General features: G+C 42.7%; 1 protein-coding gene across 6 annotated transcripts in view; it reads left to right on the plus strand.

The window, feature by feature from the left end:
* The first annotated feature begins 2,027 nt into the window (after nucleotides 1-2,027).
* Nucleotides 2,028-16,333, plus strand: part of RGS6 (regulator of G protein signaling 6) — a 536,757-nt gene continuing 522,451 nt past the window's right edge. For 2 of the 6 annotated variants that reach the window (XM_065595306.1, XM_042849401.2), the window contains exon 1: nucleotides 2,031-2,468. The gene's annotated coding sequence lies outside the window, so the exon portion shown is untranslated. Of the gene's footprint in view, nucleotides 2,469-3,469; nucleotides 4,541-16,333 lie in introns of those variants that run through there. The other 4 variants (XM_065595308.1, XM_005284603.3, XM_065595309.1 and 1 more) reach the window with 3 other exon arrangements.

Here is a 16,333-nt window from a genome sequence, read left to right on the forward strand (position 1 = left end):
TGCATGCTCCTCCCTCATACCTACTTCAAACTGCTTTGCCTTGCCATCATGCACAGATGGGGGAGGATGCAGAGGGGATGGCCCATACAGGAGGGAAGTTTGTCTGTGTGTGTGCGGGGGGAGAGGTGGGAATGTATCAATAACTGGCTTGTGAATACCCTCCTCACCCAGAGGCCTCTGTGGCCAAGTATCATGTGTCTCTTGTGACATTAATGCCTGTGGCTGTCCTGTCATCCATTCTGCTTGGCTCAGATTTTGCCTTGCAGTTGCTTGTTGCAGCCACTGGGAGTCGTCGTGGTGCCTGCTCTGCAGGCAAGGCCGGCTCCAGTGTTTTGGCCGCCCCAAGCAGCCAAAAAAAAAAAAGCTGCGATCGCGATCTGCTGCGGCAATTCGGGGTAAGGTCCTTCGCTCTGAGCGGGAGTGAAGGACCGTCCGCCGAATTGCCGCCGAATAGCTGGACCTGCCGCCCCTCTCCAGAGTGGCCACCCCAAGCACCAGCTTGCCAAGCTGGTGCCTGGCGCCAGCCCTGTCTGCAGGCAGCCAGGCAGCCTCTCTGTTTCCCCTCTTGCTGTTCCCATTCCAAGGCAGTATAAAAAGGGGAAGGTGCATGCTGGAGTATGTTTCTCTTACCACATAGAAAACCCTCCAGAAAACCCAGGGCCCACTCACATCTGCCAAGGTTTTTACAGCTTCATGTCCCACCCCTGCCACTGCTTGGAGCATGCATGGTGTGTTGAGCAACTAGATGTTCTCTACAATTGTGCAGCCTGGAGCTGCACAAAACTTGGCTGCTATGAGCTTCAAATGATCTCCACAGAGTTCTTTGTCAGTACAATACAGCACTATTTAGGTCAGGACTCAGGAAGACCCTGCATGGAGATATTAAATATCTCACGCACTGTTTAGTCAGTCTAGGAGCTGAAAACTCTAGGGTCAGTGTCCAGCAGCTTGAATGAAAAATGCCTTTTATATTCATTACAAGAGGGGGACAGCAACCTTTGAAGTAAGTCTGAAGATCAAACACATCATCTCACAGGAAAAATAGTTTTAAAGTTTTTTCTTCCACCCATCCCCACCCTCCCAACAGGGGCATCTCAGCTCCCATTTCTGCTCAGTACTGTAGTGCATTAATGTTATATTTTAGGGAAAGTTGAGATTTCCAGATACGACTGACTGACCAGGCTTCCCACCTGTAAGGCAGCTCTGCCTACAAGAGCTACATCGTCAGTAGTTACTGCACTGTCTGTCCCTTTGCAAATGGTCTCATTGGACTCCCAATGAGTTCAAGCACTTGACCCTCTATTATACTACTACTACTAATAATAATTAACAAAATGGAAAACAGACTTCCAAGTTATCTGAGGGACCCTACAGGATTTACTGCTAGCTTGATGCATGTGCTTTGCATTAGTCTGTCACCCTCTGCCACCCAACTTGTGCATCTCTCCAGTGATTGTGTGTGTGTGTGTGTCTGAGTGTGAGAGAGAGAGAGAGAGTCTCCTAGGGATGGAAGGGAAGGAGTCACATAAAGATCTCAAAGCATGTGGACAAATATAAATAGTGCATCCTCATCTACTTGGCTAATAATTAATAAACACACAGCAAAAATGGGGGCAGGGACACAGCCTGAGGCTGGGAAATTATTGAACAGTGTTCCAGGAGAACAGATAGTTTGGGAGGGGGCTGTGGGGATTTCCTTTGCTTCCCTCCATCTCAAGACAAATTTCTGCCCAACCTCTCCCCAGGAAGACCATTTCTAAAAGTCAAGGACAGGTGTAGTGGAACAAGTGGCATCAACTGAACTGTGGTGAAATCTAGTCTTGTTTCGGGGGGAAGGGAAGAAGGGGGAGGCTAAGGTCCTTTGCGTGATCTCCTAACCCAGTTCCTGTTTCCTTTGTCCCTTACTGCCTGTCAGGTGCACGTAATGAGACTGCAGGTCCTCGCTCCTCCCTACAGTAGGCGCTGCTGCTGCAAATCGTTTGCAAGGGACAAATCTTTTACTTGAAGCAGCTTCTCCCTCCCTCCCCCCGTTTCTCCTCTCTCTGTATCTTTCCTGTAGCACTGGGCTCCCACAGCTGGGGAGCTGCTTTTCCCCTCTAGTGTGCGCTGAGACACCGGAGTGTGAGTGTGTGCAGAGAGAGAGAGAGAAGGAAGGAGGACAGAAAAATCAGGCAGAAAGATCAGTGGCTGGAGAGAGAGGGGGGAGAGCATGTTGCCAGTGGCTCTTCAGCAGCAGCCTTCCTGTTTCCATCTTCTCTAACTGCACCCCAAAGCCTCAGTCTCTTCTGCAGCCAGGGACAGTGAGAAGAACAAGAAATTTTGAAAGGGGGGGAAAGAACCCCCAGGAACCTGCAAGTCTCTCCCATTCATTTTTTTCCTCCAGTTTTACCATGAACCAGGCTCTTTCCTGTCTCTGAGGAGAAATTAAAAAGCAGAAGGGGGAATTCAGCAATTCTTTGGTTGCTAAGGTAATTGGAGTGGTTGCACACAGATTTCTGAAGGAGCTTAATGGGCAGATAATGTTATACATTTCGGGGCTTTTTGCTTGTTTGTTTAAAGAGAGAGCTTTTAAATCTGCAATTCAGCTCTGTCTACAAAACCGCTTGAGAGCCAACGCATGTTGGTTGTGCTCCGTGTTTTCAGGAACCCCTTTGGGGGCACAGGGGGGTTCTTAATATAGGATGAAAACATTTTTTTTCTCTTCCAGAGTGGGTTGCATGTTCTGCATGTGTATTTGAGAATAGGTAAGGTGTGTGTGTGTGTGAGAGAGAGAATGAATTCGTTTACTGTTATATAGGAGCTGCAACTCTGTTGCCCGGAGTAACGTTATTTAAATATGATTGTGTGTGTGGTGCCTAAATGAAAGCCCTGGGATGGTATTTGTGAATGTACGCAAGCTTCTCTGACACAGGCGGCTGGAGAAGGGCTTGTTCCAAAAGAAAAACGATCTTATACGGATGGGAAAGAATCGCGGTTGAAGAAAACATACTGGAATCACTAAGCAACCAGTCTGGGGAAAGGGGGGACTTTTGTGTGTGGTTCTCCAGCTATATTGCTTCACTTGCATTTATCAATGAAGGAAGATGGGAGACTGGAGTTCAGTAGTTTACAAGAGTCTCTACTGTGTTGGCTGACAAATTGCAGCCCAAGGCTCCGCAAAAGCACGACAGTGAAATCTTTGGTGGGGAACGGCATACGTCGATATATACAGCAGGGGCTTTGGGGGCAAGCTGGAGCTTGCTCCGAAGGCGGGGGGTGTTTTGGGTGATCACATTTTCTACTGAAAAGGAAGTCAGTTTGGTTTAAAGGCGAAATGTTGGGGGTAGAGCGAGAGCCCTCGCTTATCGCAGATTCTTAGGCGGGCGTGTCGCTGCACGTGTTAAAATGATGAGCTCGCCTCGCTCCAAGGATTTCGGAAGAAGTTGATAAGTTCTGCAGACAGGTGCGCTCGGAAGGGGTGTGGGAGCGGGGGCTCTGGCCGCTGACCGAGTAGCTTTTGAATGCAGCAGGAAAGCTGTGCATGGCGTTTTTGCTAGGTTCTTTGATTTTCTTTTGTGGGGGAGCGGGTTGAGGGACTACGGACTTCATTGGGAGATCCCCGAGCAGGAGATTTCCCCGCACAGCAACACAGCGGAAAGTTTGTGTCTCTTGTAATTACAGCGAGTAATCCGCCCCTTCCAGTGCGAAGCCCTGCACAATAGAAAACATTGGGAGTATGGTGCTTTGTAGCCGCCTCATCTATCTCACCGCCAGCCAGACAGCTCACTCAGTCACGTTGTTCTGTTTGAGAAATATCAGCTCTTGCAAAGCACCGAGGAGGAAGGAAATGGTGTTTACTAGGTTTATTTTTAATGCAACTACGAATGTTTGTATCTCCCGTCTCCTTCGGTAATTGCAATGCTCACTGAATCCACAGCATTGGGACTTTAAACAAAGGCTGCTGCCTTGTTTTTAAAAAAGACATGTTGTCATGCCATATAAAAGATTGCAGGAAGGCTTTCTGGGTTAGGAGTATGAAATGGGACATTGGATAGGGAGTTAAAAATAAGAATGGGGCAACTGAAAACTGCCGAACGACATGCTTTTCGGAGACAGGTTTACTTAGGTCGGAGCAAATAGCTAGAATGTATTTTCGTTCTTAATTACAAAGGACATTTGCTTGAAGACAAGATCGTTGCTTAAGAGATCAGCTGCTACCTGTTCTCCGCGCATAAGTCATTCTCCTCTGTGGCACCATCAACACATCCTTAGTAACCAATTGTGATGGCAGGAGGGAAGATTGGGGAATAGGTTGCAGAGCCAGCAAACAGCTTCACAGCAATGCCGTCTGTAAGGGACATACAGCAGTTCGGATGGGTAACAATACACAGCCCCATCTCTGCGCTCTGGAGTGCGGTACCGAAATAGCAATCACGGTCACTGCTCCAAAGCGCGCATCGGCTCCGTGCTGCAAAGCCCAACTCACAGGAATCATCCTCGCTCACGCACGCTGTCCCTACGGACACCTGCGTGATTGCTCACGAGTACACTACTCTAGCGGGTAAGGATTTACAGGACCTGGCCAGGAGAGGTTTTTTCCAAGATCATGCCTTAATTATAACCTGTATATCACAGAGTTGCGTGATGTTTCTTGACGCTTTTGAAACTAAGGATTATGTGATGCACCTCAGTAAATCGCTCTTCGTTGGTTTTATTTATTTGTGTAGCTTCCTGTGAGGACTGTTGAGAATAACAGGACCATCTATCTTTTGTAAATAGTACCGCATTATTAAACTTCCCCCCGCGGTTGTGGTGATGCTGTGCTCCTGCTGGTCCCCCCCCCCCTCCCGCAGCCAAAGGTGATTGCATTTCAGTTTCTGCTCTGCGTGTGTGTGCGCGCGCGCAGTTTGCAGAGTGCTTTGAGATCCTCGGGCATGAAAGGCGCTTAATAAAAGACAAAGTAAAGTATTATTTGCGTTAATTCAGTACAGATCGTACCAAAAGATGCCATCTGTAAATTAGAGCTTTGGGAGTTTTAAGAGGATACAAAGTGCATTAGCATTCAGATGTGTGGTTTTGTTTTTGATTTTTAAGGAACTGCAGGTGCTTCTCCCCTTCCCCTCATCTCTTCCATCACCTGGCTTTACAGTGAATACCACATTTATACTGATTTTTGGATGTCAAAAGAAATATCAATCTTTTGTTTAATTATGAAGTGCAATATTTTCTTTGTCAGCTGATTTAAGCACATTTCATATGTGCCTTTGGAAATCTGCTCATACGATTCTCTTAAACAGGGTCAAACGCTTGAAGAACAGTTATTTTCTTAGGGGCATGTCACTAATGGCACAGAATAATAAATTTCATTGTTTGAATCTCTATGCCAAATGCCGAAGAAACTGCGTAGACCCTGCCAATATTGACTTTATTTTTGCATGGGATGCTGCCTGTTCTAATGCCCTGATTTATTGAAATAATTAATGGTAAATGTTAGTGTATGCAAGCGTGATGGAATTTAAAAAGCCTTCAAACACTTCACCCCCAATTTTGAATTATAGCAAAGATCATGAACTGGTGAGCGAGAGAGAGTGTAACAATTTTCACATACTTCAGTGTGAGTTATACCTAGAGTAGGTGTTTAAAGGCCACAGTTAAGCCATCTCACTAGTTTTATGGTTGCCCTCTTAATACTATTCCAGGAAAAGCTATAACACACAGCTGCATATTATCACTAGCATCATTATTATTGACACTGCTTGCCCTCAATTTGTGGCTGATCATTACTGTAAGGGTGATGGTACAGCAAACTATTTTTATCCAATAGCCTTTGAGGTTAGGGCAAAAACACATCGCCGCAAATTAGTGATCCCCAACCCTTCTCGCTGGAGGCATAGGAAGTTCTTCAGGGTCCAGCATGTATTTCTGGTGTAGCCCACAGGTCTGATGAAAGTGAGCAGGGTGCTGTTCACAGGAATGCTCTCTGCATTGCTTGATGTGTGCGAGACAGCAGTAACAAAATTGAGTAATGGATCAGAACTGCCAGTATCGTGGCATTCACCGAAGAATTCTGAAGGAACTCAAATGTGAAGTTGCGGAACTATTAACTATGGTTTGTAACCTGTCCTTTAAATCGGCTTCTGTACCCAATGACTCAAAGTTAGTTAATGTAATGCCAATATTTTAAAAGGGCTCTAGAGGTGATCCCGGCAATTACAGACAGGTAAGTCTAACGTCCGTACCCGGCAAATTAGTTGAAACAATAGTAAAGAATAAAATTGTCAGACACATAGAAGAACATAAATTGTTGGGCAAAAATCAACATTGTTTCTGTAAAGGGAAATCATGTCTTACTAATCTATTAGAGTTCTTTGAAGGGGTCAACAAACATGTGGACAGGGGGGATCCAGTGGATGTAGTATACTTAGATTTCCAGAAAGCCTTTGACAAGGTCCCTCACCAAAGGCTCTTACGTAAATTAAGTTGTCATGGGATAAAAGGGAAGGTCCTTTCATGGATTGAGAACTGGTTAAAAGACAGGGAACAAAGGGTAGGAATAAATGGTAAATTCTCAGAATATAGAGGGGTAACTAGTGGTGTTCCCCAAGGGTCAGTCCTAGGACCAATCCTATTCAATTTATTCATAAATAACCTGGAGAAAGGGGTAAAAAGTGAGGTGGCAAAGTTTGCAGATGATACTAAACTGCTCAAGATAGTTAAGACCAAAGCAGACTGTGAAGAACTTCAAAAAGATCTCACAAAACTAAGTGATTGGGCAACAAAATGGCAAATGAAATTTAATGCGGATAAATGTAAAGTAATGCACATTGGAAAAAATAACCCCAACTATACATACAATATGATGGGGACTAATTTAGCTACAACAAATCAGGAAAAAGATCTTGGAGTCATTGTGGATAGTTCTCTGAAGACGTCCAGGCAGTGTGCAGAGGCTGTCAAAAAAGCAAACAGGATGTTAGGAATCATTAAAAGGGAATAGAGAATAAGATGGATAATATATTATTGCCCTTATATAAATCAATGGTACACCCACATCTTGAATACTGCGTATAGATGTGGTCTCATCTCAAAAAAGATATACTGGCACTAGAAAAGGTTTGGAGAAGGGCAACTAAAATGATTAGGGATTTGGAACGGGTCTCATATGAGGAGAGATTAAAGAGGCTAGGACTTTTCAGCTTGGGAAAGAGGAGACTAAGGGGGGATATGATAGAGGTATATAAAATCATGAGTGATGTGGAGAAAGTAGATAAGGAAAAGTTATTTACTTATTCCCATAATACAAGAACTAGGGGCCACCAAATGAAATTAATGGGCAGCAGATTTAAAACAAATAAAAGGAAGTTCTTCTTCACACAGCGCACAGTCAACTTGTGGAACTCCTTGCCTGAGGAGGTTGTGAAGGCTAGGACTATAACAGCATTTAAAAGAGAACTAGATAAATTCATGGAGGTTAAGTCCATTAATGGCTATTAGCCAGGATGGGTAAGGAATGGTGTCCCTAGCCTCTGTTTGTCAGAGGGTGGAGATGGATGGCAGGAGAGAGATCACTTGATCATTACCTGTTAGGTTCACTCCCTCTGTGGCACCTGGCATTGGCCACTGTCAGTAGACAGGATACTGGGCTAGATGGACCTTTGGTCTGATCCAGTACGGCCATTCTTATGTTCTTAATCCGTCACTATCTCTTCACCCAGGAAGGGGAGAAAAGGAGAAGGAAATATTCTTCCAATGACTGCAGTGAGCTAGCAGATGAAGGAGAAAGAAAAGGTACTGTGCCAATTGAAGTCACAGAAAGACAAAATAGCTGCAGCATGGCAACTTGACATGGTTTGTTGTGATGTTACATCAATCCATTTTAAATTGACTAATGATGTTGTCATGCCATGACTCAGTCTTCCCAATCTCAGGCTGTCATGTTGCAATTATTTTGTGGATGTCTGTGAGTCCATTCCATGGTGGTGATGCTTTCCAGCACTTCAAGAATGAAGACCGCTATCTTAAAGAATCTGGCTCAGAACAGTCTTGACCATTTCATTGAGACAAGATTTTACATTAAATCCTATCTCTACCATGATATGCTCACTAAAATCAGCAGTGACAGATCTATCTAACAACAATGATATCAGAACTAGGGTTGGTTATTCCTCAACAGTGCCCTAAAACAGAAGAACGTAGCTTCCCCCTTATGGGCAGGATTCTTACCACCAAAGTCAGAATTTGACTTGTATTATTTCTGGTAAGGCATGTAGGTAAGATAGTAATGGGGATCATATGAGTAGTTAGATTTACTTTACTGAGCAATAGTGGATTATTATAAATTAATATTATTCCATCTTGCTTTAGCAGCTGAGATAATGCCCATTACTTATGAGATTTTCTCAACTGGCTTCTAAATGCATTATTTTTTATACCATCTTGTGGTATTATCTTTTCATTTCTTATGACTTAGCATGGTGAGGCCTGTCTGTATTTGGATGGAAGACCTCCAAAGGAAACCCTTGGTACTCTCGGAACTCATACTGGTGATTCATTAGGGTTCTGCTCCTTCAAATCAGTATTGAACCAACATAATGTGAGTTGACACTTCACTGCTTGACATGTCAAATCAGATGTAAAATTGACATCTGAGCCACCTGTTGTCACTAAAGAGTCTATTGTACTGTTTATAATGGAGGCATGTAGACAGCCAGATAGATATACGAGAAAAGAGATGCTAGTGACCAAGGGCCAGATGTGGGTTTAAAGATGCAGATAAGTACCCAATGAGATTTTTTCCAAAAAGAACCTCTCATTTAAGTGCTAACTTCCATTGATTTTGATGGGAGTTAGGCACATAATCTACTTTTGAAAATCCCAGTAAGCACCTATATGCATGTTTAGGCACTTAATTACCTTTGAAAATCTGGCGTCAAATTCCAATTCATGATATTGTTTGCAGTGGTGTTCTAGCATTGTGACCCGAACAAGAGCTCTGGGAAGCTTGAAAGCCTGTCTCTTTCACCAACAGAAGTTGGTCCAATGAAAGATATAACCTCACCTACCTTGTCTCTCTCTGTCCAGATTATTGCATTCTGCCTACCCAAAATTTCCTCTGCAGTTTCAACTTGATACAGCATTCCTCACTTCCTGTCGTAAACTATTGTGTAGTGTTGCTGTGTGCTGTGAAATAGCTGCTGACTTGCACCATGGAAGTGGCTGCATTACAGTGGTGATTGAGGTGACTTCAGCATATATATACAATCTGAAGTACTTTGGAATTCTTGACTATGCATTTGATTTTGTTTTTCTTTCAAAAACGTGTAGACTTGACAAAACTTTTCAAAGACACAGTTGTCACTAGTGAGGCTGCCATTCTTTTTTGACTGGGGAGGAAACTGTTTGTTGTTTATGAGGAGAAGCAAGGAAGAAAAGCTAACCCATAATTTTCTTCTTGGCTATCAAGTGTATAGAAGGGCTATGGATGCAAGACAGGCTGCTGCTGCTGCCCACTCGTGTTACATAAGATTTATTACTACTTTTGAGCATCTCTGCAGTCAATGGCAATGAATATCAACAAATATGCATAAGTTAAAGTGAGTAGTAAAATTTTGACATTTCATTGTCCCAGGAGCTTAGTAGTAATGCTCTGCTCTTCACTGCCATGTAGGAAACTGTTCTCCTGCTTCCTGACTCAGCTGTGGCGGGATAACACAAAGCCAGTGTGCTTGGCCCATTTGAAAATGGAGCTAGGAATATCAGAAAATAAAGAGGAGTTACTTATATTACTCACTAGTGAGCTCTATAGCCAAAAAAGGAGTGACAGACATTGACAAATTCAAAGGGTGTTTCTTCCCTTTCTCTGTAGTTTTAAATTCAGAGCAGTAATGAGGGTGGCTGCAACATCCTCCTCATAGGGGAAAACTGTCTAGTACAAATATCCAAGTAATGGTAGATGTCTTATGCTACATGCCCAGGGCCATAGATGAGGGAATATTGACTAATGGTCTGGAAGCCAGGCCTCCTATGTTCAATTAATTGCTCTGCCACTGATTGTATGACCTTGGACAAGTCACTTAACCTCCCTGTGCCTTAGTTCAGCCCTCTGTAAAACTGGGAATAATAATACTTGTCTTGCATGTGGATGGGGGTATTGTGTGGGCCTAAATCTTCAAAAAACAATTGTACTTCCCATTTTACTTTAATTGGCAATCTTTAATTTTCTTGAAAAGGAGCAACCTGTAAGAACTCTAAGCACCTTGAGGAGTTTGAAGTGAGATTGTGTAATAGTCTGATGCAGTGATGGATTGGTTATCATGCCATTTTACATTAAGCTTACTTGAAGGGAATTTATTTAATCAAGCCTTGTTCAGCACAGGGAGTTTAAGTTGAATAGTTCTGCATTTGGAATCTAATTCTATTGGAGTTTATATTTGCCGATTGTAATAATTTGATTTTTACTTTCTGATCAGTACATATTAGAATGTTAGTACTGTACTTTTGATCTCCAAATTTTTTTTGTTCATTAATCTTTCGCTAACAGTTTTCAAGCTACTGATTTTATTACTAGTGTAACAGAAAATGTAGTCCATCCATTGTAAGTCACTTTTGTAAATCACAATTAGCATTTTTTATCATGGAAAAGAGAACCTCATCCCCCAGACTGAAGTGGGAGACAAAGTATTACTATTTTTTCCTCATCCCTGCATTTAATGGACCAGATCCTGAGGCACTGTGCAATGCCCAAGTAAACTGACTTTGCAAAGTGGGGTGTCTCTCAGGGAGAGGAGATTGAATTATCTTCCCCCTCATGCCCTAGCCATAGAGCGCCAGTCTGAGTTGCCAACTCTCACATGGTAAATAAGCACCCCGACTTTCACGATAAGCCAAAAATCAAGCTAATCCCATTTCAAAACAAGGCCAAAATAAGCTAATCCCTAAGAACCCCAACACTCTATGTGACCAGATCCCCCCCAGTGTGTAGTCTGGGACTGTGGTGGGCCCGCTGTGCACCCCTGACTCTCTCCCCGCCTTGCCCCTGCTTGCCGGGAGCCGATCAACAAAAAAAAAGAAGCAGCAAGCTACAAGCCCAACGAGCTACAAGCCAATTAAGCCAAAAACAAGCCCAATTTCTGCGTTTTTTTTTTTTTAGCAAGTTTGGCATGTCTGGCACCAGTATGGTTACTCATCTCATCCCCTGAAAGGAAGGGTTTGGCCAGTGAATTGGCTTAGTTGCAAAGTAACTGGATGCAGTTTCATAGCTCCCAGGTGAATCTCCTCTATGAAGACTGATAGCACTTTACAAATACTACCATAGTTTGGGATCACAAGTTCAGATGAAGTTTAGGATGGGATTGTTTTTATCCTTTTGCATTTCTGAATTCCTATAGTTCTGACATTTATATTTGTTAAACAGTCAATTTGTCTTCACTATTATATTCTCCCTGGCTATTCTTAATAACAAGATCTTGGCGTATAGCCTTCCCATAGTGGCACTTTTTGTTGGAAGGTAAAACACATATGGACAAATTGGGCCCATTAATACCAATTTTTAAAATAGACTGAATAACAGGAAAAAAAATCTGATTGGGCAGCTGAGCTGCAATCTGTGTGTGTGTGTGTGTGTGTGTTCAATACCTATCCTTTTCCCCACCCCTCCCTACTCTGTGCCCTTCTCCCCCCCGCTGGTTGGTTTGTTTACTACCCTCACTTGTTAAGTCATGTCAAATTTAAACTTAAAGTTTTTGGGATGGGAATTGTCTCCACTTGAGTCTCTTGATATTTCTAGCACATTTTAGATGTTCAGAAATAATAAATATAATATATATACTTCTGTAATAAATAAAAGGGGAGAGGGGATAGCTCCTTTCGATGGACACCCAGCCAGCCAGTTAGCTGTCACTTTAACTAATTACCTAATGAATTGGGTCTAAATAATATTCCACCCAACCAGGTAGACATTTTCTGGTAGATAATTATCAGTTCTGCAACTCACATAGCTGTAGAAGTTTTCAAGAACATGAACAGTAGAGAGTTTTAGATATGCATGTTACTCAGTACAGTGAAATTGGGTATGTTTTAATGACATCAAACTGCTTTTTACACTAGATTTGCACAACTGTTGTCACTATGAGCTCCCAGTCTCACACATTTGGACAGGAGCATGACATTTCAGACATAGGCAGTTTTTTAAATGTAAAAATTATACAAAACCAGTTACTGCTATTAATTATCATATGACATTTTATTGCAGTCAGGAGATGCTGATGCATTTTTGTGTGGGTATTCAATTAATATGTTCCATTTTATGGGCTGAAATTTGTGCTCATTACCCAGGCAAAACTTCCCATTGAAATCAAACATGCTAGAATTGTCCTGTTATCACTTCCATTATGTTGGTTGACTTCAGAGGAAGTTTTATGGAAGTTCTGACCTGGACCTCAAATCTGCAGCTGTTTTGCTTAGAAAATACTACATGCATTTAATGAGAATATTTAGGTACTTTTGCAGAATATCTTCTCTTAATTCTCCTTTTTTCTCACTCTACTCCTCCCTACAAAAACATGTGATTTACTGTGACTCTGATGAGGTAGTATATTGCTCTCTTTCTACATACTTAGGTAGAAGATTGCCTTGTGGGACTAGGAGATGGCTCTGATGTTACAGCTGTCTTACTTTTGATTGACTAGGTACTTTAGAAAGCATATTGAAGGGCCCTGTTAATATTCATGCTGATTAGTTATGACTGATTTAGCATTTTCTTATAGGGATTTCTATTAACAACATCCATGCATTAGGATGTGGTATTGTTGGTTGTCAACACCTGTTGTCTCACTTCAAAATCCAGCATCAGGGAAGATTAATAGCTTGGTTGTAGATAAACTAGTGTTTGCATCTCAAGGCTACTGTACATATTGGTTATCATAGTTTAAGTGACTTTGGAGATCTTGATGTAACATAAAGGAACCATTTGTACTTTACAGTTGATGATCCTCCTATTCTTCCCAGGAGGTTCCAGGAACCCAGTCAGATAAGAGAGGGATTAAATAACCTCTTACACCAACCAAGTACAGTTTGTCAAGTGCTGCCTATCTGCTCTAGTGAGATTATTTTTCAGGGAAGAGTGGAGCTTGGTGTAAGCAAAAAAGAAGGAAATATGTAATGGAAAAATATCCGTAGTAGGCACTTGTGCCAAGCCCCCTCCCCCAAAACCTTATCCTACAAGAAGCTGTTAGCACATTTATTAACGTTTTAATTTGCCACTAAACATTGTTTTAAATTTTTTTTTAAATGATCTTCATACCAAGAACAAAATGTCGAATATTGTTGGCTCACAGTGTGTGTGGGAAAACCAGAATGAAACTCATTTAGGTAACAGGTCAGACAAAAAACTCTAGAAGATATGAAGCAGTATAGTATGTCAAATGTTAAATATATATCTAGATTTTTGCTTTTGATTGCTTTGTGGCTAAAGTCAGAAAAGTGGTTTCTGTGAATGAGTTAGTGGCCTCAATTCAGTCCGGAGCAAACACATGTCCACAATTCAAAATCCAACATCAAAATGGGCACCCTTTTAGGCAATTTCAGCAGAGTCCCTATGGCAGGGATGGGTAAACTACGGCCCGTGGGCTGGCTCCGGCCCCTCAGGGCTTTGGATCTGGCCCATGGGATTGCTCCCTGTGGCCGCCTGACCCCTTGCCTCCAGGCACTGCCCCCTGCAGCTCCCGTTGGCCGGGCACGGGGAACCACGGTGAATGGGAGCTTCAGGGGAGGTACCTGGAGGTGCGGCAAGGGCAGCACATGTGGAGCCCTCCGCCGCGCCCCCCCCTTCTCCAGGGGCCGCAGTGCTTCCTGGATCGGCGCAGGGCCAGGGAAGGCATGCAGGGAGCCTGCCCTGGCCCCGGTGCGTGCTGCTGCCACCCCGGAGCCCGAACCCCTTCTGCCCCCTGCCCCCCAACTCCGTTCCCTAAGCCCCCTGCCTGCACCGTGCACCCCTCCTGCACCCCAACTCCCTGCCTTGAGCCCCCTCGTACATCCCACACCCCTCCTTCACCCCAACCCCCTGCCCTGAGCCCCCTCCCACAGTCCTCACCCCTCCTGCACCCCTGCCCTGAGCCCCCTCCTGCACTCTGCACCCCTTCTGCACCCTAACCCCCTGCCCTCAGCCCCCTCATACAGCCCGCACCCCTCCTCTGCCCCAACCCCTTGTCCTGAGCCCCTTCCTGCACACCGCTCCCCCTCCCACACCCTGCACTCCCTCCCGCACCCCAACCCCCTGCCCCGGCCCTGCATACAATTTCCCCACCCAGATGTGGCCCTCAGCCCAAAAGGTTTGCCCACCCCTGCCCTATGGGTTGGCTAACTTAAGCAGAATGAAATGCTCTGATTATTAGTGGTGGTCCCTCCAGACCAAGAGCCCACAGGTCAAATTAAAATTGTAATTTTGCCCCCTTCACAGAATGAGTTTAACAATCCTGTACTGAGATGCTGTTGAGAGCAGTTATTAAAATTCTGTTCTACTCAGAAAAATAACTCTAAAATGGCATCAAGAGACTCGAAGATTGAAATGGATTCCTTGAAAAGACAAATATACTCTGTTTGCCTGAGTGTTTTTTTTTTTTTTTTTTTTTTCACGGCCTGCCTTGTACTTCAACCTAGGATCTGAAAGTCAAACTTGGAATTTTCTGCATTGCCATCACCACCACCACTAAAGATTCTGCAATCTGAATTCTGTTAATAATTGTGTTTAATGATACATAAGCCAGAAGAGAATCCAGTTCATTGGCCTGTAGCTATATTAGGACTGGGAGAAGAAAAACATAGTAAAAAATTTTTAGTCGCTGAAGTATCATTGTTTTGTGTTTGTGCATCACCTAGCATAGTGGGGTCCTGGTCCATGACTAGGGCTTCTAGGTGCTATAGAAGTACAAATAAATAATAATAATTCATAAAGAAGATAAATATTGTATTTAGATTTAGAATAAATAAAAAGACGAATACACAAACTAAGAATCCTTCCAATTATTTATTATACAAACAAAGCACAATGCAACCAACTCCTCCCTTCTACCTAGCAGCATCACATAATCAAATACCAATGTGGTTTTTTTTTTGTACCTCAGTCTACTTACATCTCTTCAAAGTCCAGGTGAAACAGATGGTCCCTGAATTCATCTAGAGAATAGATGTATTGCCTAAGAAGACTCTATTTTCACACAGTCACTTATCTGATATTAGCCACAAAGAAGTCAAAAACAAAAGTGATAAAAATCTAGAAGCATGTTTTACATTTGATCTACTGTACTGCTTTGCATTCTCTAGAGTTTTTTTGTCTGACCAGTTAGCTAAATAGGTTTCATTCTGTTATCTCGCTCACAGCGTGAACCAATACTATGGTTTGGAGGTAGCTACAATTTTCAGTCATTACCTACATTGGCTGGCTATGAACCAGTGAACTAGAGGTGACAGTCTCATACTTACCCATCCCCTGGGCCATCTTGTCCCTAATTCTACCATAGCTTGAATTTATTATAGATAATTTTTCTCTATACACTCCCTGGTTTTCATTTTAAAAATAAATACCATTTTTATTTTCTGTCAAAACATTGTTACCTTTCCTATTGCTTCTCCAACTCTCTGTATAAACAAGTAATAACATGTAATCTTTACGCACAGACTGGGTGTCACATCTGTCAACATTTTCTGTTACATACCTAAAGCATCTATAAATCCGGCTTTTTCTATTGTACTGAGGTGAAAGAAAATAGTTGTATTTAAAAAACAATAAGTTGCCATTGGTAGATGATGAAAAGCCTGTTTTTAAAAGCACATAAAATGCAGTTTATTTGCCAACATATTCTCTCAGAGCAGTTATGACTTACTAAACTGAAAAATTCTTGGGTTTATTTCTAGAGTTACATAAAGCAAACAACTAAAGTCAATTGCACATTTATGTATTGCCCACTGTTATACCAATATAAAAACCAGCAGGATCTTATTAAGAGGGATAAGACAAAGATGTCACATTTATTGTAAATATAATGGTAAAGCAAAAGATAAAAGTAAACAACGTTGTTTGACTACTTATTCCTATCACTACTTATTCCTTACACACACACACACACACACACATATATATATATCATTCACACAATCATTCATTCAAGTTCTGTATAGGTGTTATAGTTACCAGCCTAGAAGTTGCTCATGCCAAGTTACTGGCCAGGTATCTTGGCCATGAGGATGGAGCCGAGTCTGTGTCAGGTGCACCTGATGCTCCTGGAGGTTGGCAGCAGAACCAGAGACTCAAAATCCTCAGTCTTGAGAGTCCATTCTTATAGGAATTAATTCCTATGTT

This window comes from Chrysemys picta, chromosome 4, assembly GCF_011386835.1.
Source record: "Chrysemys picta bellii isolate R12L10 chromosome 4, ASM1138683v2, whole genome shotgun sequence".
Taxonomy (NCBI): Eukaryota; Metazoa; Chordata; order Testudines; family Emydidae; genus Chrysemys; species Chrysemys picta.